The sequence below is a fragment of the Leptodactylus fuscus genome, chromosome 7 (genome assembly GCF_031893055.1).
Source record: "Leptodactylus fuscus isolate aLepFus1 chromosome 7, aLepFus1.hap2, whole genome shotgun sequence".
NCBI classification, from domain to species: Eukaryota; Metazoa; Chordata; class Amphibia; order Anura; family Leptodactylidae; genus Leptodactylus; species Leptodactylus fuscus.
Window position 1 is genome coordinate 32,536,788 of NC_134271.1, and position 24,909 is coordinate 32,561,696.

At 44.6% G+C, this 24,909-nt stretch overlaps 5 non-coding genes across 5 annotated transcripts; all 5 read left to right on the plus strand.

Annotated features, from left to right (window-relative positions):
* Positions 1-638: 638 nt before the first annotated feature.
* TRNAV-UAC (transfer RNA valine (anticodon UAC)) lies at positions 639-711 on the plus strand. Its single transcript has one exon. It is a non-coding gene; the product is annotated as a tRNA-Val (tRNA).
* A 1,112-nt stretch (positions 712-1,823) lies between these two features.
* Positions 1,824-1,896, plus strand: TRNAV-UAC (transfer RNA valine (anticodon UAC)). The gene has a single exon. It is a non-coding gene; the product is annotated as a tRNA-Val (tRNA).
* A 7,894-nt stretch (positions 1,897-9,790) lies between these two features.
* TRNAV-UAC (transfer RNA valine (anticodon UAC)) lies at positions 9,791-9,863 on the plus strand. Its single transcript has one exon. It is a non-coding gene; the product is annotated as a tRNA-Val (tRNA).
* A 6,889-nt stretch (positions 9,864-16,752) lies between these two features.
* On the plus strand, positions 16,753-16,825 carry TRNAV-UAC (transfer RNA valine (anticodon UAC)). The gene has a single exon. It is a non-coding gene; the product is annotated as a tRNA-Val (tRNA).
* An 818-nt stretch (positions 16,826-17,643) lies between these two features.
* Positions 17,644-17,716, plus strand: TRNAV-UAC (transfer RNA valine (anticodon UAC)). Its single transcript has one exon. It is a non-coding gene; the product is annotated as a tRNA-Val (tRNA).
* The last annotated feature ends 7,193 nt before the right edge of the window (positions 17,717-24,909 follow it).

A 24,909-nucleotide genomic window follows, 5' to 3' on the forward strand; every position in this document is an offset into this window, starting at 1 on the left:
TAGACGGCAGTACCGCCATAGACGTAATGGAAAAGGACGTCAGCGTAGAGCGCCGCCATAACCCCTCAACCACCTATTTCAAGGCTGTGAATGTTGGGGCACGGCCGGGTCGCTACCCCTAGGTGTCACTTGACGAGCGCACAGAGAAGTGGGACATGGAGTACACCTGTCTGGTACGGTTTCAGACCGAAAAAGACCCAGAAACTATCCCTTGGCTCTCACCTTGGCCCAACTGTCACCATAACGGGAGAGATTGTTACCCAGGAAACTTGGGCCCACCCTCACCTGGTGATGGGCGGGCCATAGGAATCTCCAATGTACCCGATCACACGCTTTCTCCAAGTCTAGCGAAAGGAGGGACAGAGGGGAGACACTAGCGCAGGCCACCGCTATCACCAGAGTTTTTTCAAGATTTATCGTCATTGTAAAGGTAAAGATTTCTTTCATGGCCAAAAATATTAGCATTTCTCTGTTACACGTAGAAGAAGCTAGAAAACCCCAATGTTGCACCTCCATAAAATGCAGACAAATGGATTCATTCATCATCATTTAAACAGATATTAAATCCCAAAAAAGTGGTCCATGACCTACATCCTTTTATGTCACCAAGAGATGGTAGTCCTCTTTCTCCCATGTTCGGTTTCATAGTGTAGTGGTTATCACGTCTGCTTTACACGCTGAAGGTCCTGGGTTCAATCCCCAGTGAAACCAGGAGGCTTTAACAATTTTTTAAAAATTAACGGGGTCGGAATTGCCAACAGATAGGTTACATTCACCAAAATCAAGCTGACATTGGGAACCTGTACTTCTATTGCTAATGTCTTGTTGTTTATGTTAATACGCTAATACGCTTAGGTTCCTTCCGGGCTTCAGACCCAAAATTCCTTCCACCACAAATATAAACCAGCTGATCACCTTACCAGCTTTTTCCCGTCTCCTTCCTCTGCTGACGAAGAAAACTTCCATACACTGGACCTCATGAGATGCCTGAGGATCTACCTCCAGCGTACGCGTTCCTTCAGAAAGTCAGGAAAATCTCCTCAACTTCTTGGGGAGACACAAAGGGCTTAAGGTTTCCAAAGCCTCAATTTCACACTTAAGTTCTCTTATTCAAGGGCACATTCCACGAGGTTGGTTACCACCTCCTGGGCAGAGACAAAAGCCTTGTCTCTAAGTCAAATTTGCTGCTGCATTTTGGTCCTCGGAGGCAACCCTCGTGTCCCACTACCGCCTGGACACTCGGGCTTCAGAAGCTACTGCTTTTGGTCACGGTTTAAGTGCAGTTGGTGGTGAGGACCCACCCTAGGGGATTACTTGCTAACTCCCCATATTGTGCCACTGTAGGATGACAGGGAATGAAGGATTATGAAGATAATCTTGTTTCCCTTAGTCCTAACCGCGGCACAAGACTTCCCGCCCAGACGAATTTTGTCATTGTTATAAATATATTATGTTACCTATGTATAATTAGGTTACTCTTGTATATACATGCAGGGGGAGGTTCTTGTGCCCTCTTATAGGGCCAGCCATGATTAATTAATTGGCTAATTAAAAATCCTCCTGTCCTACCAGCACACAAGGGCAGAAATACCCCATATTGTGCCGCTGTTAGGACTAAGGGAAACAAGATTATCTTCATAATCCTTCGTTCTCTGTTACACGTAGAAGAAGCTAGAAACCCCCCAATGTTGCACCTACATAAAATGCAGACAAATGGATTCATTCATCATCATTTAAACAGATATTAAATCCCCAAAAAAGTGGTCCATGACCTACATCCTACTATGTCACCTAGAGATGGTAGTCCATGTTTCCCCATCTTTGGTTTCATAGTGTAGCGGTTATCACGTCTGCTTTACACGCAGAAGGTCCTGGGTTCAATCCCCGGTGAAACCAGGAGGATTTAACAATTTTAAAAAAAATTAACGTGGTCAGAATTGCCGACAGATAGGTTACATTAACCAGAATCAAGCTGACATTGGGAACCTGTACTTCTATTGCTAATGTCTTGCCGTTTATGTTAATACGCAAATAAGCTTTTTGGAGCAGCAAATGAGTTGCTATTGCGCCACGGAGATAGACGGCAGTACCGCCATAGACGTAAAGGAAAAGGACGTCAGCGTAGAGCGCCGCCATAACCCGTCAACCACCTATTTCAAGGCTGTGAATGTCGGGGCACGGCCGGGTCGCTACCCCTAGGTGTCACTTGACGAGCGCACAGAGAAGTGGGACATGGAGTAACCCTGTCTGGTACGGTTTCAGACCGAAAAAGACCCAGAAACTATCCCTTGGCTCTCACCTTGGCCCAACTGTCACCATAACGGGAGAGATTGTTACCCAGGAAACTTGGGCCCACCCTCACCTGGTGATGGGCGGGCCATAGGAATCTCCAATGTACCCGATCACACGCTTTCTCCACGTCTACCGAAAGGAGGGACAGAGGGGAGACACTAGCGCAGGCCACCGCTATCACCAGAGTTTTTTCAAGATTTATCGTCATTGTAAAGGTAAAGATTTCTTTCATGGCCAAAAATATTAGCATTTCTCTGTTACACGTAGAAGAAGCTAGAAAACCCCAATGTTGCACCTCCATAAAATGCAGACAAATGGATTCATTCATCATCATTTAAACAGATATTAAATCCCAAAAAAGTGGTCCATGACCTACATCCTTTTATGAAGCGAAAGAGGGACCGTCCTCCTTGTGGAAGATGAAAGGAAAACCGCGCTCGCCCAGGTACAATGAAAAGACTTTATTTCGCACAACGCATTTCGAGCATACTGCTCTTTCTCAAGTGCATATGATCAACCTTAAAATTAACAACAACATCCAGAACAACAATAAATACTTCAAAATTTAGATAAATAGTTAAAATATCCAGTTATACAAAGGCTAAGGATATCATGATAAGGTCCAGTAAGTTGCTACACTTATGGACTAAGCTAAGAGAATTCTAACAGTCTCATTAGATGTGTGAATAATCACATAGAATAGAACTGCTAAATGAAATAAACCTTACTAACACAACACAAATAGGAGAGATGATAATCATTGCAATCTAAAACATTATTCAACTTGTAGGTGAACATAAATAGCTCACTATAGATAAAACATACAGATCAGGCCATGTTGTAAAAAATCCCTCAAGCACTAAATAAAGTGCCAGGGGAGTCACTCAAATCCTACTTCACCATAAATCCTAATGGTTCTGATGGGAGGATATAAACACATAACAAGAATACATGACAAGTAAGTGGGAAAACCAGCCTCTGTGCTTACCTTCCCTAGTTGAGGGTTAGTGCTTGAGGAAAGCAACAGTAGGTTGATTATTTATACAATAAGCGGCAGGAAGTGACATCACACGGCAGGAAGCCCGTGACCACGTTGCCAGTGTAACACATCCCGGCGTCAAGTATCGGGCAACTGCGCATGCGCGGGCTTATGAGTCCGATACATAGTGCGGTCAGTTAGGAACACAGTTATCGGGCCGCATAGAATACCAGCGACCCGAGTTCAATTCCCATCATACTCCCTAGGACGGATGACATCTATATTTAACAACTTAAAACCTGCATCTTAAAAACATAAAAAAAAATTTCCCCATAGGCAAAAACACTGAGCAAAAACAATAATACATAAAACACTCCTATGCAAGCCTCAACAGGAAATATCCTATAAGAGATGATGGCAGTAGTCAGAACCTGTTGGGAGCAGCTAGGAGACCCATATCTAATTGGTGCTATTAACATGATAATAAAACTATATAAAATTAAGTAAACCAAGCTAAAAATTAGCTGAAAAGTGACTAATGAACCAAAAATAATAATTAGAAGAGTATAAATTTAAAATTAAAATTAAAATTAACCTCAACCCGAGAGATGGTAGGGGCTGGATTATGGCAATGCTGAACTTTATCTAGTAACATCCTCCAGCATTTCATTTAACCCCTTAGGCACCAGGCAATCAAACTTATAAATCCAAAAGATTTCCCTCTTTTTAAGAACCCCAAATCTGTCATTAACATGAGTAGGAATAAAGTCTATAGGGGTAACTTTGAAGCCAATAAAGCTACTATTATGATGTCTGGCCGCATGTCTCGATACGCTATGTTTCATATAGCCATTCGCCACATTTGAACGGTGTTTGTTCAACCTATTTCTTAGGGGCATAGTGGTGCGGCCAATATACTGGAGCCCACAAGGGCATTCTAAAAGATATACTATATAAGAGGATGCACAGTTCAGATGGTTAGGGATAGTAAAGGTTTCTTTTGTAACTTTACTTGTAACTTGTTTTACCCCATTAGAGATAGATAAACAGCATTTACACCGTCTCTTGTTACAACGGTAGCTGCCCGTCTGTGTGGGCGAATTGGCCAAGGTAGAGCGTGATTGTTTTCTAAAGGGCCTCAACCTACTCGGAGCTAATATACTTTTAAGCGTTCTGGCTCTCCTGAAGGTAAACTTCGGTGCTGAAGGTATAGAGCTTTGTAGGTGGGGATCATTCAAAAGGATCGGCCAATATTTCTTTATTATGGTTCTGATATTTGTATGAGCACCACTGTAGGTCGTGAGGAAGTTACATTTGAACTCTTCCTGGTGCCCCCCTAGCCGAGGGTTTAGACAATCACGTTGGGATAGACTAGCTGCTTTTTTCTGGGCTGCTGCGACAACCGCTTTAGGGTAGCCTTTTTCGTGGAATCTTTTGGACAATATAAGGCTTTGTTCTTGATAAGTAGATGTTTGTGTACAGTTCCGCCTTATGCGTTTGAATTGCCCGTAAGGCACATTCTGCTTCCATTTCCTCAGATGGCAGCTTTTGTAGTCCAAGAATCCGTTGCAGTCAACTTCTTTAAAGAAAGTTCTAGTACTGATTTTCCGGTTGTTGCTCATCAGGACTAAATCCAGATATTCTATTTCAAATGGGCTGGTCTTCCCCGTAAATTTAAGGCCCCAATCGTTCTTATTCAATTCATTCGTAAAAAGATTGAACTCCTCAGCCGTACCGTTCCATATGAAGAGGAGGTCATCAATATATCGTTTATAATAAACCACTCTCAAGGCCCCGTGATCGGATCCATATATAAAATCTTTCTCGAATTCGCCCATGTATGTGTTAGCATAACTGGGTGCAAATTTCGCACCCATGGCTGTGCCGCGTTTTTGTAGAAAGGTTTTTCCTCCAAACTCGAAGGTATTATGTTCCAATATAAAGAAACTCAGTTCCAATGAGAACCAGACAGACACAAAGTCTAAGGCCTGTCAAAATGGCCTTTAATACTAAGGTAAATATATCCAATCTGTGTCCTATCCCACCGATTCCTGCTCCACGTACTCGTAGAATAGCCAGGGCTCCAGGAATCAGTAACTCTGATCTCACCAGTAGTATACATGTGCCGGTTGAACATGTTAGGGTAGGGACAACTGGCTCAACGCAACACACACCATTGGTACCTGAGAATACGTCCTTAGGGTTTCCACCCACCAAATTTGGTCAGCCATTAAATGAGTCACCCGATCCCAGTCAATCCAGAATTGAAGTACTACCTACCAAGAGCAAACAATCTACAAATGAACCATTAGATGTTCCTTCCACACCGGCTAATACACCTTCGGTTCTTTTGAGTAACCTAGTCAGTCCATCATCCCCTATAGACATGGATGATTCCTTATACCATTCACCCATGACTATGTCTCAGATTGATGAGGCTATTGCCAGTCCAAGCAAAAAGACCACAACAGAACAGTCTGAGTCTTTTTTACCCCTTCCTGCCGCGTTGACTCCTGTCAGCGCGGTGCATGTCAAAGAACTGCCTCTCGTCACTCGCATTACAAGGATTTCGGACTACTACAGCCCGATGAGTCTAAAGAGAAAAAATTCAGAACTCGAAGGGGATGTCGAGGAGGAAAAAGAAACAGAAAATGTAGACTCACTGAAAATGCAACTATTGAGCCCGAGTCCAAAAAGGAACAAACACTGACGAATGTTTTCAACCTGTCAAACTATCAACTTACGAAGGCTGAAGAGAGCCTGCTGAGTAAGGGTTTATCTTTTTGTCCTGAGTCCAGGGTTGATGACCTCCAACTCTTCGTTGATCTGAACAACTTTGTGAGAAGACTCACACTTACTCGTCACTTTAACATCAAAAAGACTGACACTGGGGCAGTACAAGTTAAACCGAAGTTGCCTGTGATTAAATCCATGGTCTCTAATGATCCACCGCCTGTAAATTACTCAGAAGTCTCACACTCTGTTCTAAGAGCTAGGTCAAGCTTTTATCCGGTCCATCACAAGGGCAGTCATCTAGAGACTTTCTATGCCTTAGTGGCAACAGAATTCAGGAATTTAGGATCGAGCCATTCGAACCACAGAACCAATTTGAGTAAGGAGGAACGACTTGCGCTTCGCTCCCTTTGCTCTAACAGTGAAATCGTTATCAGAAGCGCCGATAAAGGCGGGGGCATAGTGATCCAATCCCAATCTGATTATCTGAAGGAGGCCTGGCGCCTATTGGCAGATGAGGAATTTTATGAGGTCTTACAGACAGATCCTGCTCAAGAACAACAGACAGCGTATAATCTATTGGTCAAGAAGGGCTTTGAAAAAGGGATCCTGAGTAAGAAAGAGAGAGAGTTCCTTACAGTCACGAATCCCTGCACGTCATTGTTCTACCATCTACCTAAGATCCATAAGAGTCTGCTAGATCCACCAGGCAGACCGATCATTTCAGGTCTTAAATCCCTTACGAGGAATTTATCGCAGTATGTAGATGTACATTTGCAGCCGTTGGTGACTCAACTCCCCTCCCACTTGAGGGACACCACACATCTTCTCACCGATATTTTGGACAAGGGCTGGGAGGATACATACATCTGGGCCACCCTGGATGTATCTGCTTTGTACACCAACATCCCACATAACAAAGGGCTGATGGCAGTAAGCAATGCCCTGGCCGGTGATTCTAAACTACCACCCCACCAACAGGAATTTTTATTAGAAGCAATCCGATTTATATTGGAACATAATACCTTCGAGTTTGGAGGAAAAACCTTTCTACAAAAACGCGGCACAGCCATGGGTGCGAAATTTGCACCCAGTTATGCTAACATATACATGGGCGAATTCGAGAAAGATTTTATATATGGATCCGATCACGGGGCCTTGAGAGTGGTTTATTATAAACGATATATTGATGACCTCCTCTTCATATGGAACGGTACGGCTGAGGAGTTCAATCTTTTTACGAATGAATTGAATAAGAACGATTGGGGCCTTAAATTTACGGGGAAGACCAGCCCATTTGAAATAGAATATCTGGATTTAGTCCTGATGAGCAACAACCGGAAAATCAGTACTAGAACTTTCTTTAAAGAAGTTGACTGCAACGGATTCTTGGACTACAAAAGCTGCCATCTGAGGAAATGGAAGCAGAATGTGCCTTACGGGCAATTCAAACGCATAAGGCGGAACTGTACACAAACATCTACTTATCAAGAACAAAGCCTTATATTGTCCAAAAGATTCCACGAAAAAGGCTACCCTAAAGCGGTTGTCGCAGCAGCCCAGAAAAAAGCAGCTAGTCTATCCCAACGTGATTGTCTAAACCCTCGGCTAGGGGGGCACCAGGAAGAGTTCAAATGTAACTTCCTCACGACCTACAGTGGTGCTCATACAAATATCAGAACCATAATAAAGAAATATTGGCCGATCCTTTTGAATGATCCCCACCTACAAAGCTCTATACCTTCAGCACCGAAGTTTACCTTCAGGAGAGCCAGAACGCTTAAAAGTATATTAGCTCCGAGTAGGTTGAGGCCCTTTAGAAAACAATCACGCTCTACCTTGGCCAATTCGCCCACACAGATGGGCAGCTACCGTTGTAACAAGAGACGGTGTAAATGCTGTTTATCTATCTCTAATGGGGTAAAACAAGTTACAAGTAAAGTTACAAAAGAAACCTTTACTATCCCTAACCATCTGAACTGTGCATCCTCTTATATAGTATATCTTTTAGAATGCCCTTGTGGGCTCCAGTATATTGGCCGCACCACTATGCCCCTAAGAAATAGGTTGAACAAACACCGTTCAAATGTGGCGAATGGCTATATGAAACATAGCGTATCGAGACATGCGGCCAGACATCATAATAGTAGCTTTATTGGCTTCAAAGTTACCCCTATAGACTTTATTCCTACTCATGTTAATGACAGATTTGGGGTTCTTAAAAAGAGGGAAATCTTTTGGATTTATAAGTTTGATTGCCTGGTGCCTAAGGGGTTAAATGAAATGCTGGAGGATGTTACTAGATAAAGTTCAGCATTGCCATAATCCAGCCCCTACCATCTCTCGGGTTGAGGTTAATTTTAATTTTAAATTTATACTCTTCTAATTATTATTTTTGGTTCATTAGTCACTTTTCAGCTAATTTTTAGCTTGGTTTACTTAATTTTATATAGTTTTATTATCATGTTAATAGCACCAATTAGATATGGGTCTCCTAGCTGCTCCCAACAGGTTCTGACTACTGCCATCATCTCTTATAGGATATTTCCTGTTGAGGCTTGCATAGGAGTGTTTTATGTATTATTGTTTTTGCTCAGTGTTTTTGCCTATGGGGAAATTTTTTTTTTTTTAATGTTTTTAAGATGCAGGTTTTAAGTTGTTAAATATAGATGTCATCCGTCCTAGGGAGTATGATGGGAATTGAACTCGGGTCGCTGGTATTCTATGCGACCCGATAACTGTGTTCCTAACTGACCGCACTATGTATCGGACTCATAAGCCCGCGCATGCGCAGTTGCCCGATACTTGACGCCGGGATGTGTTACACTGGCAACGTGGTCACGGGCTTCCTGCCGTGTGATGTCACTTCCTGCCGCTTATTGTATAAATAATCAACCTACTGTTGCTTTCCTCAAGCACTAACCCTCAACTAGGGAAGGTAAGCACAGAGGCTGGTTTTCCCACTTACTTGTCATGTATTCTTGTTATGTGTTTATATCCTCCCATCAGAACCATTAGGATTTATGGTGAAGTAGGATTTGAGTGACTCCCCTGGCACTTTATTTAGTGCTTGAGGGATTTTTTACAACATGGCCTGATCTGTATGTTTTATCTATAGTGAGCTATTTATGTTCACCTACAAGTTGAATAATGTTTTAGATTGCAATGATTATCATCTCTCCTATTTGTGTTGTGTTAGTAAGGTTTATTTCATTTAGCAGTTCTATTCTATGTGATTATTCACACATCTAATGAGACTGTTAGAATTCTCTTAGCTTAGTCCATAAGTGTAGCAACTTACTGGACCTTATCATGATATCCTTAGCCTTTGTATAACTGGATATTTTAACTATTTATCTAAATTTTGAAGTATTTATTGTTGTTCTGGATGTTGTTGTTAATTTTAAGGTTGATCATATGCACTTGAGAAAGAGCAGTATGCTCGAAACGCGTTGTGCGAAATAAAGTCTTTTCATTGTACCTGGGCGAGCGCGGTTTTCCTTTCATCTTCCACAAGGAGGACGGTCCCTCTTTCGCTTCATTGCCTTGACGTCTTGCAGGCGTTCTTTCCAGCGGCTGCCCGTGTCCCTATTGCTTCCAATATTATACGTCATAGAGTTGTTGTGTCACACACAACTCTTCCAGGTGAGCGGACAAATTTTTTGCTTACCTACTTTTTACCCATCATTTCTACACATTGGTCGGCTCGGTGCCCCTCTCTCTCTGTATTTTGTCCTACATCCTTTTATGTCACCAAGAGATGGTAGTCCTCTTCCTCCCATGTTCGGTTTCATAGTGTAGTGGTTATCACGTCTGCTTTACACGCAGAAGGTCCTGGGTTCAATCCCCAGTGAAACCAGGAGGCTTTAACAATTTTTAAAAAATTAACGGGGTCGGAATTGCCAACAGATAGGTTACATTCACCAAAATCAAGCTGACATTGGGAACCTGTACTTCTATTGCTAATGTCTTGCTGTTTATGTTAATACGCTAATACGCTTAGGTTCCTTCCGGGCTTCAGACCCAAAATTCCTTCCACCACAAATATAAACCAGCTGATCACCTTACCAGCTTTTTCCCATCTCCTTCCTCTGCTGACGAAGAAAACTTCCATTTCCTGTTCGTCTGTCGGCAGTACACACACATGGGATATTATCCCCCTAGGTACAATTAGAAGAGACAGGTTAACAAGCAATAGTCATTAATTATCAATTAAGGCCCTCCTATAAGAGGAACTCCGCCCTACTCAGCCTCAGTATTTTTATTTCTCTTAAAACCTTGGAAGAGGCAGGACTCTCTTTCTTACCTTCTCTTTTTGTTTGTTTTTTCAATAGGTTTCATCTATCGTCACAAGCTCCCCCACTCTGAGGATAAAGTCCAGCCAGGGGGAGCTGGCAAGGATATGGCTGGCATATCCCCAGGAAGCCTGTGTAATACAGTTGCTTCTGGCGGAGGGCAGAGCTGCTTTACTATGTAGCACCTTCAGCTTGGCTGATTTTCCCACAGAATCCTGCTTAGGTAGTTGATTCTGCTGGATGAGACTGCCCAATGAGGAAGCTCAGTGGAACCTGGCAATACTTACCTCACATGATGCGGCGCCATCTTGGATTCTGGCGTAACGCTCTGCACATGTGCAAGAATGTGTTTGGCCTCTCTAATCACCACCGGCTGAAACCATCTGGACCCTCAGAGCTTCCAACTGTGAGTAGGAGCCTTGCTCCACTGGGAAAAAGCAAGTGTATACTTTGGCTTTTTCAAGTTATGCTTAGCAGCAACATGGACTCTGAGCAGGCATGCACAGTTATCATGTGCACAACTATATGAAACCACATGCCAATACAAGCCACATCATCAAGGGGTGCAGTGAGTAATGTCAAGGCTGATGCCTGACCAATCCTGCTGATCTGCTATGGTAAAGGCAATGAGACCCTTTTTATGCTTGTCCACTAGGCAACATGGACTCTGAGCAGAAGTATCCGGTGTTGGGCATGGTCTAAGCACCTCTTGCCGAAACAAGCCAGACCCTCAGAGCTGCCAACTGTAAGTAGGAGCTTTGCTCCACTGGGAAAGCAAGTGTTTGCTTTGTTTTAATGCTTATCCACTAGCAGCAGCGTGGATACTGAGCATGCACAGTTATCGTGTGCAGGGCTGCTATGCACTGGGTAAAGTGTGTTGGCTGTTTACAACCTAGTGTTACACAGTTCATGTGCATTTGCAACCCATAGATGGCGTGGGAACACCGCTATTGTGCAGTTGGGCATGCACTTTGATATCTTTCAAACCCATGGGGGTCACTGTGATTGTACAGATTGCGGGTGTGTTAGTGTCCTGACAAGCCCATGAATACACTGTCATTGTACAGTTTACAGGTGCAATTGCTGTTTGCAGGACATAAGTATTGTGGTTATACAACTTACAGATGTCTTAATGTCTTCAAGCCCATAGGTACACTGTTACTATACAGTTTATATGTACAGTTACTGTTTACAGGCCATAAGTATATTGTGGTTATACACTTTACAGATGCCTTAAATGTCTTCAAGCCCATCAAGTGCAATATTATTACAGTTTATAAGTGCAATTACTGTTACGGGTGCATCAGAGTGTATATGAACATATATGGCATACATATGGTATATAATGGATGTATTACACCAGTGCTAAAATGATATGGCATCATTTCTGTATGATATATGCTTAATATATATATATATATATATATATATATATATATACTGACTTCTGCCTGCGACTTCATCTGCGTGGTATTGGCGTCAGTGATCCTCCTGTATTCAGGAAAATGGCTGCCATTAAGGCTTTGCCTATGTTTGTTCCAGCATCTCAGCAGCTTGTTGTTTGCAATGAGTTAGTTTTTCCAGACATTAAAAAATTGGCAAAATGCCAATATGGATTAAAGGCGTTTGCCTGTGTCAGTTTGACAGCACTGCCTGGCGCTGATCAGTTAATATGCAAATGCGTACACACACCTGAGATAAACTGATGCGAAATCCTATATACTAAAAGCATGAGTATTTTCATCTCTGGTTGATATATGTAGCATGTATATCTACATTTTTTGAAAAGGATATACTGAAGTATGTATATCTGGAGTAAAGCTCATTTTGGAATGCTATATTATAAGCTTTTATATATCGAGTATAACTTTTTCGAAATGAGATTAACATATATGAATATTTAATATGTTTAAGTCCAAGGTGGGCTCTACTTGTATGAGTCAAAATATTACATGAGATCTGCAAATAAGAGAGCGGATGTAAAGGAGAAATATTCATTACAGGTTACACATATATCAGGTCAGATATCTGGTGAGAAAATATAATAATGTGAGTGGGAACCCATATTCTAGCAATAATGTAACGGCCACAGTGTTCTGCTGTTGGTAATGGTGTAATAGGTCTTTACACAGGCCTCCACTTCTTATAATGGTGTGGATACAATCTGTTACGTCTGACAACAGTGTATGTTATTATTCACTCTGCCAGTTCTGTATCTGGGACAGTGTCCAGTTCTAGAGAAAAGGTTCTTATTTTATCCTCCCTGAATTCTGAGGAAGGAGTAGGTCTTAAATCTATGGATTCACAATCTATCAGTCAGTGGTATTCAGTTCCTGTAATGAGCCTCCGGTTTGCTGTATTATCAGAGTATTCTGTATTTTCCTACAGTGATTTTTCTCTCCTTTCGTTGCAGGTCTCTATATGTATGTGTATATTCATATATATTTTTACATCTGGCATTGGCTTGTACAGTAGCCAACTCCGCTGGATCGAGGGCCGGGGCTCTCCACATTGGCTAATTCAATGTATTTCAGGCACCGCAAAAAAAAAAAAAAAAAAAGATGCTCAGAAGTGTCAATAGAGCGCTTTAGATCACATTATATATAAGCGGGGTACCCCTGGATACTGCTAGGCTCGCGCGACGGGCCGAGTCCCTCGCGCCAAGAGAAAAGCCCACCCGTCGCTAAACCCCCAGCTCCAGTGCGGCTCGACAGACCCCCCCCCCCCCCCGAAAAGCCTGGGGGAGAAAGGAGGGGGGAAAGCCTCCGCCCGACCACCCCCTCCCCTCCCCCGGCCGAGTAAAGGCAGAGTATTGTAGATGAATAATTTTTTGTCCTTTGCTTTTCTCAGGCATATATTTCTGTTGCTTCACAGTTTGTGGACATACCAAGTTTACTGACAGGGTGTAGGCAACGCCATAAAGCCCGTCAACTCCAGAAGTAGGCAAATCCTACAAAATCTGAGCTATGGTGCACAGATCTCCATCACCTCCAGCAGGAAGGGTCTGAGCTTTTATTTTATCCATATTGTTACAGGTTCCTCGGAGGAGATGTCTTCCACGCTAAATAATGGTCACTCTTTGGAGCTCCAAGCATTACAGAGGAATAGGAAATCCTCCAAAAAAAAAACAAAAAAACAAAACAAACAAACCTCCATCCTCCGTTGGTCAGACTGGGTTTGAGAAGCTGCATTACAGCCAGTCCCAGGCACTCAACCACAACAGGGAGTTTATAGCGGAATTGTCCTGGTTCAAAAGCTGACACACATGGGTCAGTCGTAGATCTGATATCTCCATAAGCGCCAGGGAAAGCACAATGATAGTCCATGGACTCCGGCGTGGTCATTATGCAAAGGGGAGCTGGGTGTCCTCAGGAAACCCTATAGATGTATGTCTGCATGTTCCAGTTTCTGGGAATTACCTTACCATATTTCCAGTTCAGACTTCTTTAAATTGGGAGCACCTCAGTCCTTCTACTCTTCAGAAAGTTGTCATAGGTCTTAAAATAACCCTGCATCTTCAAGGATACGCAGTTATATTATGCCTGGTAAATGGGCTCCTTATATCTCCCTGAAGGGAAGTGGATGTTACTCTTATTCGGGGTGAATCCAAAAGTTGGAAGGAGCCGGGGCTTCTGGTCAATTCATTCTGCATGAAAATGAAGCTCTTTCCTGAAAGAAATCCCAAAGAATATGTATATTGATAGCAATATAGGATAGGAAGACTCTCTACAATATAAAGGGATTTAAGCCATTAGGGTACTACTGCATCACTTTCAACCACTCCTGGTGAATCACAAGAGCCTGGCACAAGCAGGCAAGTGAATCTCCGGTTATTGCAAACCTATATAGCGTCTACAGGAGTCAAAGGTAATAAGTCTTAAATCCAGGAGAATGAGGGTCAGAATCCAAATCCTTTCAAGGAGTCTACTCAGAAGTTGGGTCATTCTCAGATACCGGTGCCAGGGCACAATGTAAACCAACAGGTCTTGGTTCCTGTGTCTGAGAGGAAACCTGGCAGTGTTGATCAGGTAATAACCTGGTCCAGTGATCTGTCTGTGGTATCTCCAGCCTAAAGGTTCGGAGGAAAGTTCTTGGCAAGGAAACGGAGGAAACTGTAATATTGCCACAATAGGTCCGACTAGTAGGGTCATCCTTTACATATCCTTTAAAGGGAAGGATCTGGTAACGTCCAGTCTGAAATACCCTTTTTTTCTCCAGAAAGGCTCTTCCGTGCAAGTTCACAAATCTACGTTTGAAGGTTGCCAGGGGAAATTAAAAAAAAAAATAAAAAATTGGCCATGTGGATACTGTAGTAGTAACTTGGAGGTTTGTAGGAAGACATTCTACCGTCTCCGTATGAGATAAAGTGTAAGTATCAATAAATCTGAGTGCTCCTCCATTTACACAAGTCCAGAAGTCATTTCATCTCTCTCAACTACTACGAGAAGACCTGGAAGATAATACTCAAGGTCCATATCACAACCATCAATACACATCTATAGTCTTCCTTAAAGGGTCTCATGAGACGACTGAAGACACAATCATAAATAGACTGCTGGAAATAGATATGCCAGTCCCAGAATGAGGCAGATCATTGGTCCTAAAAGTCATAAAGGTGTCCCATGGAAGCCATTCTTCAGGAAAGCTTGAAGGATATCTACTCAAAATCCTTATGGTGGCTATAACTAGGTTAGCAGAGGATTAGTGAATGTCAACTTTTTTCTCGGCTAGAGACCAGGAACTACTAGTCAGATAACTCTCTGGCCATGGGAACATCACCAGAATTTCCAGAAGTTGGGTTACAACCAGGAAATAACCTTACCGGGGCTCAGGTCTCCTCTGGAAAAAAGAAAAAAAAAAATTATATAAGAGTCACCCGGTCTTAGTGTACGAGGGGTTTCTTTCTGAACGGTTGTGAATCAGAATCCGTAGTCTCGTTTAATTCTCTCTTTTTTTGGCAGATTCGAAGGCTGAAGAACCAGCAGATGATGCTAGCAAGATATATCAAAGGCTCTGTTAGGATTTGTTATGACCTCTCAGAACAACCTCCACTGGAATCTGTGGGGGACGCTCTCTACTCCAGCCTTTTTTACATCAGGGCAGAGTTGGTCCGTGGGCTCTTGTACCAAAATGTGCAAAATAGCGACATAGTCATTCATTACTACACCTATCTAAACCAAACAGATGGGACATAAAGGTCTCTGAGGGGTTCCCCCTTCGGTCAGGTAGTATTTAAGGAAGCAACAAATTTTCCCGCCCAAGGAATATTGCTTTGTAAGTTCCCATGTGTGTGTACTGCCGACGGACGAACAGGAAATATGAAATTTACCTTATGAAATTTGCATTTCCTGGAGTCCGGAGGCAGTACAGCACGCCCACCCTATTTGTTGCTTATTGCTTGGGTACCATACTGAGGCTGAGTAGGGCGGAGTTCCTCTTATAGGAGGGCCTTAATTGATAATTAATGACTATTACTTGTTAACCTGTCTCTTCTAATTGTACCTAGGGGGATAATATCCCATGTGTGTGTACTGCCTCCGGACTCCAGGAAATGCAAATTTCATAAGGTAAATTTCATATACACTGGACCTCATGAGATGCCTGAGGATCTACCTCCAGCGTACGCGTTCCTTCAGAAAGTCAGGAAAATCTCCTCAACTTCTTGGGGAGACACAAAGGGCTTAAGGTTTCCAAAGCCTCAATTTCACACTGGGTCAGGGAGACAATTAAGTTCTCTTATTCAAGGGCACATTCCACGAGGTTGGTTACCACCTCCTGGGCAGAGACAAAAGCCTTGTCTCTAAGTCAAATTTGCTGTTGCATTTTGGTCCTCGGAGGCAACCCTCGTGTCCCACTACCGCCTGGACACTCGGGCTTCAGAAGCTACTGCTTTTGGTCACGGTTTAAGTGCAGTTGGTGGTGAGGACCCACCCTAGGGGATTACTTGCTAACTCCCCATATTGTGCCACTGTAGGACGACAGGGAATGAAGGATTATGAAGATAATCTTGTTTCCGTTAGTCCTAACCGCGGCACAAGACTTCCCGCCCGGACGATTTTTGTCATTGTTATAAATATATTATGTTACCTATGTATAATTAGGTTACTCTTGTATATACATGCAGGGGGAGGTTCTTGTGCCCTCTCATAGGGCAAGCCATGATTAATTAATTGGCTAATTAAAAATCCGCCTGTCCTACCAGCACACAAGGGCAGAAATACCCCATATTGTGCCGCTGTTAGGACTAAGGGAAACAAGATTATCTTCATAATCCTTCGTTCTCTGTTACACGTAGAAGAAGCTAGAAACCCCCCAATGTGGCACCTACATAAAATGCAGACAAATGGATTCATTCATCATCATTAAAACAGATATTAAATCCCCAAAAAAGTGGTCCATGACCTACATCCTACTATGTCACCTAGAGATGGTAGTCCATGTTTCCCCATCTTTGGTTTCATAGTGTAGCGGTTATCACGTCTGCTTTACACGCAGAAGGTCCTGGGTTCAATCCCCGGTGAAACCAAGAGGATTTAACAATTTTAAAAAAATTTACGGGGTCGGAATTGCCAACAGATAGGTTACATTCACCAGAATCAAGCTGACATTGGGAACCTGTACTTCTATTGCTAATGTCTTGCCGTTTATGTTAATATGCAAATAAGCTTTTTGGAGCAGCAAATGAGTCGCTATTGCGCCATGGAGATAGACGGCGGTACCGCCATAGACGTAAAGGAAAAGAACGTCAGCGTAGAGCGCCGCCATAACCCGTCAACCACCTATTTCAAGGCTGTGAATGTCGGGGCATGGCCGGGTCGCTACCCCTAGGTGTCACTTGACGAGCGCACAGAGAAGTGGGACATGGAGTAACCCTGTCTGGTACGGTTTCAGACCGAAAAAGACCCAGAAACTATCCCTTGGCTCTCACCTTGGCCCAACTGTCACCATAACGGGAGAGATTGTTACCCAGGAAACTTGGGCCCACCCTCACCTGGTGATGGGCGGGCCATAGGAATCTCCAATGTATCCGATCACACGCTTTCTCCAAGTCTAGCGAAAGGAGGGACAGAGGGGAGACACTAGCGCAGGCCACCGCTATCACCAGAGTTTTTTCAAGATTTATCGTCATTGTAAAGGTAAAGATTTCTTTCATGGCCAAAAATATTCGCATTTCTCTGTTACACGTAGAAGAAGCTAGAAAACCCCAATGTGGCACCTCCATAAAATGCAGACAAATGGATTCATTCATCATCATTTAAACAGATATTAAATCCCAAAAAAGTGGTCCATGACCTACATCCTTTTATGTCACCAAGAGATGGTAGTCTTCTTTCTCCCATGTTCGGTTTCATAGTGTAGTGGTTATCACGTCTGCTTTACACGCAGAAGGTCCTGGGTTCAATCCCCAGTGAAACCAGGAGGCTTTAACAATTTTTTAAAAATTAACAGGGTCAGAATTACCTACAGATAGGTTACATTCACCAGAATCAAGCGGACATTGGGAACTTGTACTTCTATTTCTAATGTCTTGCCGTTAATGTTAATATGCAAATAAGCTTTTTGGAGCAGCAAATGAGTTGCCATTGCTCCACAGAGATAGACGGCAGTACCCTCATGGACGTAAAGGAAAAGGACGTCAGCGTAGAGCGCCGCCTTAACCCATCAACCACCTGTTTCAAGGCTGTGAATGTTGGAGCACTGCCCGGTCGCTACCCATAGGTGTCACATGACGAGCGCACAGAGAAGTGGGACATAGAGTAACCCTGTCTGGTACGGTTTCAGTCCGAAAAGGGGTTAGAAAGGATCCGTTGGCTCTCACCCTGACCAAAGTGTCACCATAAAGTGAGAGATTGTTACAGAGGAAACTTGGGCCCACACTCACCTGATGATGGGCGGACCATAGGTATCCCCAATGTATCTGATCAAACGCTTTCTCTATGTCTACCAAAAGGAGGGACAGAGGGGAGACCCTAGCGAAAGCCACCGCTATCACCAGAGTTCTTTCAAGATTTATCGTCATTGTAAAGGTAAAGATTTCATGGCCGAAAATATTAGCAGTTCTCTGTTACACGAAGAAGAAGCTAGAAAACCCCCAATGTGTCACCTCCATAAAATGCAGACAAATGGATTCAATCATCATCATTTAAACAGATGTCATCTTTAACACCCGACTAAGGTTGAGCCGATCTTGAAATTTCAGGATGGTTTTTAAAATCCGATTTCCAATCATTTTCCATTCGAACCCGATCCCAATCCCAATCCCAATGCAAGTCAATGGGATTTTTTAAATAATCAGAGATTGGATTTTAAAAACAATCCTATTCACTACACAGCACGCTCTGAAGCCACATGAAGGACAGAGGACCGGACCAGCAGAGGGCAGCGGCAGCAGGTAAGTTGAGCGAAGTTCACGAGTAGATAGATATTACTGTACATTGACTTGTCTAGTAGATAGACAAGTCAATGTACAGTAGTATCTATCTACACGTGAACTTGCCTCATCATCCTCATAACAGCGCAGCACAGTGATATACTGCTGCATTTGGACTATAAGACGCAAACCCATTTTCCTCCTGTATTTGGAGGAAAAAAAGTGCGCCTTATAGTCCGAAAAATACGTTATGTCACCGAGAAATGGTAGTCCTCTTTTTCCTATCTTCGGTTACATAATGTAGCAATTATCACGTCTGCTTTACACGCAGAAGGTCCTGGGTTCAATTTCCAGTGAAACCAAGAGGCTTTAACAATTTTTAAAAAAGGTAACGAGGACGGAATTGCCAACAGATATGTTACATTCACCAGAATCAAACTGACATTGGGAACCTGTACTTCTGTTGCTGATTTCTTGCTGTTATTGTGATAGACCAACATAAAGTCGCACATAATTTGAAGTGGAGTAGAGATGAGCAAATAGTGAAATATTTGTTATTCGTTTCGAATAGCCGCTCAATATTCGACTATTCAAACAAATATCGCCATAACCCCATTATAGTCTTTGGGGAAAAATGCTTCATTTCAGGGGAACCCACAATTCGACTCAGGAGGGTCACCAAATCCACTATGACACCTCAGGAAATGATGCCAACACCTCTGGAATGCAACTGGGACAGCAGGGGAAGCGTGTCTGGGGGCATCTAACAAGCCCAAGTCACTGTTTTACCCCACCATCACAGCCTATCAACTACACACTTTCCACACTCAAAAAAACCTCTATCAAAGTGGGAAAATACCTGGAAACCTTCTTTCCTCCCCAATTGGATGGACAGAAACCCAAATTTGATGCTAAAGAAACATTACCAAGCACCCCTTTAAATCACGTTGCCCATGACAACCACACATGGAATAGGCAATGGGAAATCCAACAGTACCCACCCTGAACTGTCATTGTCTATGTGTGTGTGTGTGTGTGTGTGTGTGTGATGTGGTATGACCTTCCAAAATTCACTTTTCTGGTCCTTAACGTGAGCCCTTCCAAATTAAGTTAGAGGCCCATAAGCTGAGCTACCAGCAGAGATTGAGGCCCTTTAGGTGACTTCAGCCTCTTACCAGCAGAGTTTTAGGCTCTTTAACTTAGTTGAGCCTTGCACCAGCAGTGTTTTTGGCCCTTAAGGTTAGTTGAGCCTTGCACCAGCAGTGCTTTTGGCCCTTGGAGTGAGTTTATCCTCTAACCAGCAGAGTTTGGGGGAATCCAGGTGGATTGAGACTCTAACCAGCAAATTTGGGGAATCAGGGTGAATTGAGACTCTGACCAGCAGAGTTTGGGGAATCAGGGTGGATTGAGATGCTAACAAGCAGAGTTTGGGGGAATCAGGGTGGATTGAGACTAACCAGCAGAGTTTGGGGGAATCAGGGTGGATTGAGACTCTAACCAGCAGAGTTTGGGGGAATCAGGGTGGATTGAGACTCTAACCAGCAAGTTAGGAGAGAAGAGGACAGGGCTGTGGTCGGCCAGGTACTCCCGCAACATGTGCCTATACTTGTCCCTCCTGGTGACACTAGGCTCCTCAGTGGTGGTAGTTTGGCGAGGGGGTGCCATTAACGTTTCCCAGACCTTGGAGAGTGTGCCCCTGCCTGGTGTGGACTGGATGGCAGTTGTTAGCCTGTTGGAAGAATTCTCCTCTCTGCCTCCAACGAGAGTTGATGGAAACATCTCCATCATATTCTGCACCAGTTGCTTGTGGCAATCACTGATGCGACTGGCCCTCCCCTCTACCGGAATAAAATTAGAGATATTATTTTTATACCGGGGGTCGAGGATTGCAAAAATCCAGTAGTGGTTGCTCTCCAGAATTTTGACAATGCATTTGTCAGTTGAAAAGCACCCCAACATTAATTTAGCCACGTGTGCCAGAGTGTTACTTGGCATGACTTCGCTGCCCCCACCGGAATGGTCACTCTCCATTTCCTCCTCTTCCTCCTCCATTTCGCCCCATCCACGCTGCAGCAATGGGATGCAATGAACTTCCCCACTAGCCTCCTGTGTGACAATGAGATCATCTGCCACTTCGTCATCCTCCTCTTTCTCCCTCAATATACACTGTGACATGGACAGGAGTGTGCACTGACTATCCTGCTGGGATGGTTCTGCTCCTATGCCCGACTCCTCAGCGTCCAAAGCGTTATCCCTGATGGCGATGAGGGATTCTCGCATCACACACAGGAGAGGGATTGTTACACTCACGAGTGCGTCGTCACAGCTGACCCTCTTGGTGGACTCCTCAAAGACACGCAAGATCTCGCATAAGTCTGCCATCCATGGCTACTCATGCTGCAGAAACTGCGGGAGCTGACTCTGAGGAACCCTTGGGTTTTGGAGATAGTACTCCATCAAGAGTCTCTTGCTGCTCACACACTCTGCTTAACATGTGGTATGTTGCATTCCAGCGTGTGAGGACGTCGCACATCAGCCGGTGTTCAGGCAGATGGAGGCGTTGCTGGAGGCTTCGGAGGTTAGCAGCAGCTACTGTAGACTTCCAAAAGTGGGTGCACAAGCGCTGCACTTTCACAAGTAACTCTGGTAAATTGGGGTACGTTTTTAAAAACAGTTGCACCACTAAATTGAAAACGTGGGCCAGGCATGGAACATGTTGGAGGTTGGCCAGCTTCAGAGCCGCTACCAGGATCCGGCCGTTATCACACACGACCATGCCTGGGCCCAGGTGCAGTGGCGAAAACCATGTTGACGTCTCATCGAGGAGGGCATCCCTCACCTCAGAGGCAGTGTGCTGTCTGTCCCCCAAGTTGATGAGCTTCAGCACGGCCTGCTGACATCTCCCCACGCCAGTGCTGCAGCGTTTCCACGTCAGTGCTGTAGCTGGGGTCGATGTGATGGCGGAGGCAGAGGAGGAGGGTGGTGGTTCAGAACCCCTGCCAGGAATGTTGGGCAGGGAAATGAGGTAGACCGCCCCAGTTTTTGACCGGGTTCCAGCCTCAACTACATTCACCCAGTATGCCGTCAGTGAAATGTAGAGTCCCTGTCCGCATGCACTTGTCCACGTGTCGGTGGTCAAGTGGACCTTTGTGCAAAGCGCGGAACTTAGGGCTCGCCTGATGTTGCGTAACACGTGCTGGTGCAAGGTGGGGACAGCACACCGGGAGAAGTAGTGATGGATAGGGACGGCATAGAGAGGTGCCGCACTTGCCATCAGGTCACGGAAGGCCTGAGTCTCTACAAGCTGGAATGGCAACATCTCCTGGGCCAGGAGTTTGGAGATGTGCGCGTTTAAGACTTGTGCATGGGGGTGGGTAGCGCTGTATTTTTGCCTGCGCTCAAACGTCTGGGAGATGGTGGGTTGCTGGGAAGAGGCGCATGATGGTGCAGGAGAAGGACCTGAGGCAGGAGAAGGAGCTGAGGCAGGAAAAAGGGAGGATGAGGGAGAAGTCTCCAAAGTGGCAGAGGCAGATGTGGAGATATCCTGGCTGCTGGTCTGGACTCCAGCACCAGCACTGGCAACAGTTGGAGAGGCAGTGGCGGCAACGCCAGACGACGATTGTCCTGCATTTGCTCTCTCCCACTCAGCCCAGTGCTTGCATTCCAAATGATGGCGCATGGCAGTGGTCGTAAGGTTGCTCTTTTCAGAGCCCCTACTCAGTTTCAAGTTGCAAAGTGTGCAAACCGCACTATATTTATCCTCCGCACATACATTAAAAAATTTCCACACCATTGAAGACCATGGCCTCGATGTGGGAGTCTTTCTAGGCTGGCTAGAATAGGGAACATTTTGGACCCTGCTGGCTGTGGCCTGGCTTCTGTGAAGCAGCTGTCCTCTGCCTCTGGACATGCCTCTGCCTCTAGCCACCATCTTTGGTGCTGCACTTCCCTCCACATCTACACTGCTTTCCCCACTTGACATCCCCCCTGTCCAGGTCAGGTCAGTGTCCTCGTCGTCCACCACCTCCTCTTCCAATTCCTCTCTCGGCTCCTCCTCCTCCTGCACACCGACCATGGCAAAAGGCTCCCCTGATGGCAACTGTGTCTCATCATCGACTCCAAACTGGAGGGGGTCCAGAGCGGAGCTCACTAGGGGGCGTAGGTGTGTCAGGACCAGTCTCTCTAGGATCTTCATCAGGTAGGATGTCAGTGCTACAGGTCGCTAGTCATTGTAGCCCATCGGGTTGGGTTTCTTTGGAACTGGTACCACGCAAGATGTTTTCCACAGTTGAGGTACCACTCCCAGCTTTAGACTCATATTGTACATGTGTGTAATAATGCCACTTAGCTGGTCACTGCACATTTTAAGAACTCTTGTGCTTATACCATCAGGTCCTCCCGCTTTGTCTGCTTTAATCTTCTTCATTTCCTTACACACTAGAGACTCCTGCAGGGTCAGATAGTCATATTGCAGTTTACCACAGGTCGGTGGGGGTTGAGTCTTGGTGTGTGAGGAGAGGGGGGTTGGCTGACATGCTGGTGGAGGGAGCATTGGCTTGGAGTCGAATCTATTGAAGTATAGATTAAACTCGTTAAGCCACTTCCTGTCCCCTACTGTTCGATGCCCTGTTTTTTTCTTGAGTCCTGATATTGCCTTAAGGCTATCCCATACCTCCAAGATTCTACCCTCCCCCATCTGTAGTTCCATCTTCCGCCTGTAGTTGGCTTTCCCTTCTCTGATCAGTTGTCTCAGCTGTTTCTGCACCGCCCCCAGGCTATTTTTGTCCCCAGACCTAAAAATTCTCTTTTTTTCCTTGAGAAGAGTTTTAATTTCAGAGTTGATCCATGGTTTGTTATTGGAGAAACACCTCACCTTTCTAGTTGGTACCGTGCTGTCCACGCAGAAATTAATGTAGTCTGTTATGCAGTGTGTGAGTCCCTCAATGTCCTCTGGAAATGAGTCTTGAAACACTTCCCATAATGTTATATTAAAACAGTCCCTTAGAGACTCGACACTTCCCTCTGACCAAATTTTCACTGTACGGGTAACCGCCGGTTCTCTGCGCACCAGTGGAGTGTATGTGGGTCGCAGATGTACCAGGTTGTGATCTGATCTGCCTAGGGGCGGTAGGGCAGATGAGTTATATGCATCCCTTACATTGGCAAAGAGCAAGTTCAGTGTTTTGCTGTCTCTTGTATGGCAGAGTGTGAAGCCTGGTAGAGTGGATGCTGGAGAGACATGGTTGAAATCTCCCAACACTAGGAGCAGGGCATGAGATGATTGCAGCTAAGTCAGGCTACGACTAAGGGGACGTGCCTGTCCTTGAAACGCATCAGCTGGCTTTTCTATGGGAACATGGAGTTGATTTAAGAGCAATTATGCCTGTAACATATACTGGATTTTTTTAAACAAATGTAAAAATAAACGCTACGTTTTATCAAAAAAGGGCTTAAGGAGTGGAGCTGGAATTTTTTCTTACCTTTCTATGGACATTCCCCACAGCCGATGGGTCGTTTTCACGTGCAACCTCCGTCCCGGAACACCTGGTCACACAACTAACACTATTTGTTCATCTGGATCAGTTCAAGTAAGTGGGCTGTATTTATTCCTTCCCCAATACTTCCCATTTATGTTTGAGCGTATATAGCCAGACCTATTTGCTCTGTATCTCTGATTTAGGGGACACCGCCTGCAAAGCTGGGTTGAGCATATATAGCCGGACCTATTTGCTCTGTATCCCTGTTTTGGGGGGAAACTGCCTGGAAAGCTGGGTTGAGCATATATAGCCGGACCTATTTGCTCTGCATCCCTGTTAGGTGTTTGGGGGGACACCGCCTGGAAAGCTGGGTTGAGCATACATAGCTGGACTGAATGCTCTGTATCCCTGTTAGGTGTTTGGGGGGGGACACTGTCTGGAAAGCTGGGTTGAGCGTATATAGCCGGACTGAATGCATTGTATCCCTGTTAGGTATATGGGGGGACACTGCCTGGAAGGCTGGGTTGAGCGTATATAGCTGGACTGAATTGCTCTGTATCCCTGTTAGGTGTTTGGTGGGACACCGCCTGCAAAGCTGGGTTGAGCGTATATAGCTGGACTGAATGTTCTGTATCCCTGTTAGGTGTTTGGGGGGACACCGCCTGCAAAGCTGGGTTGAGCGTATATAGCTGGACTGAATGCTCTGTATCCCTGTTAGGTGTTTGGGGGGACACTGCCTGGAAAGCTGGGTTGAGCGTATAT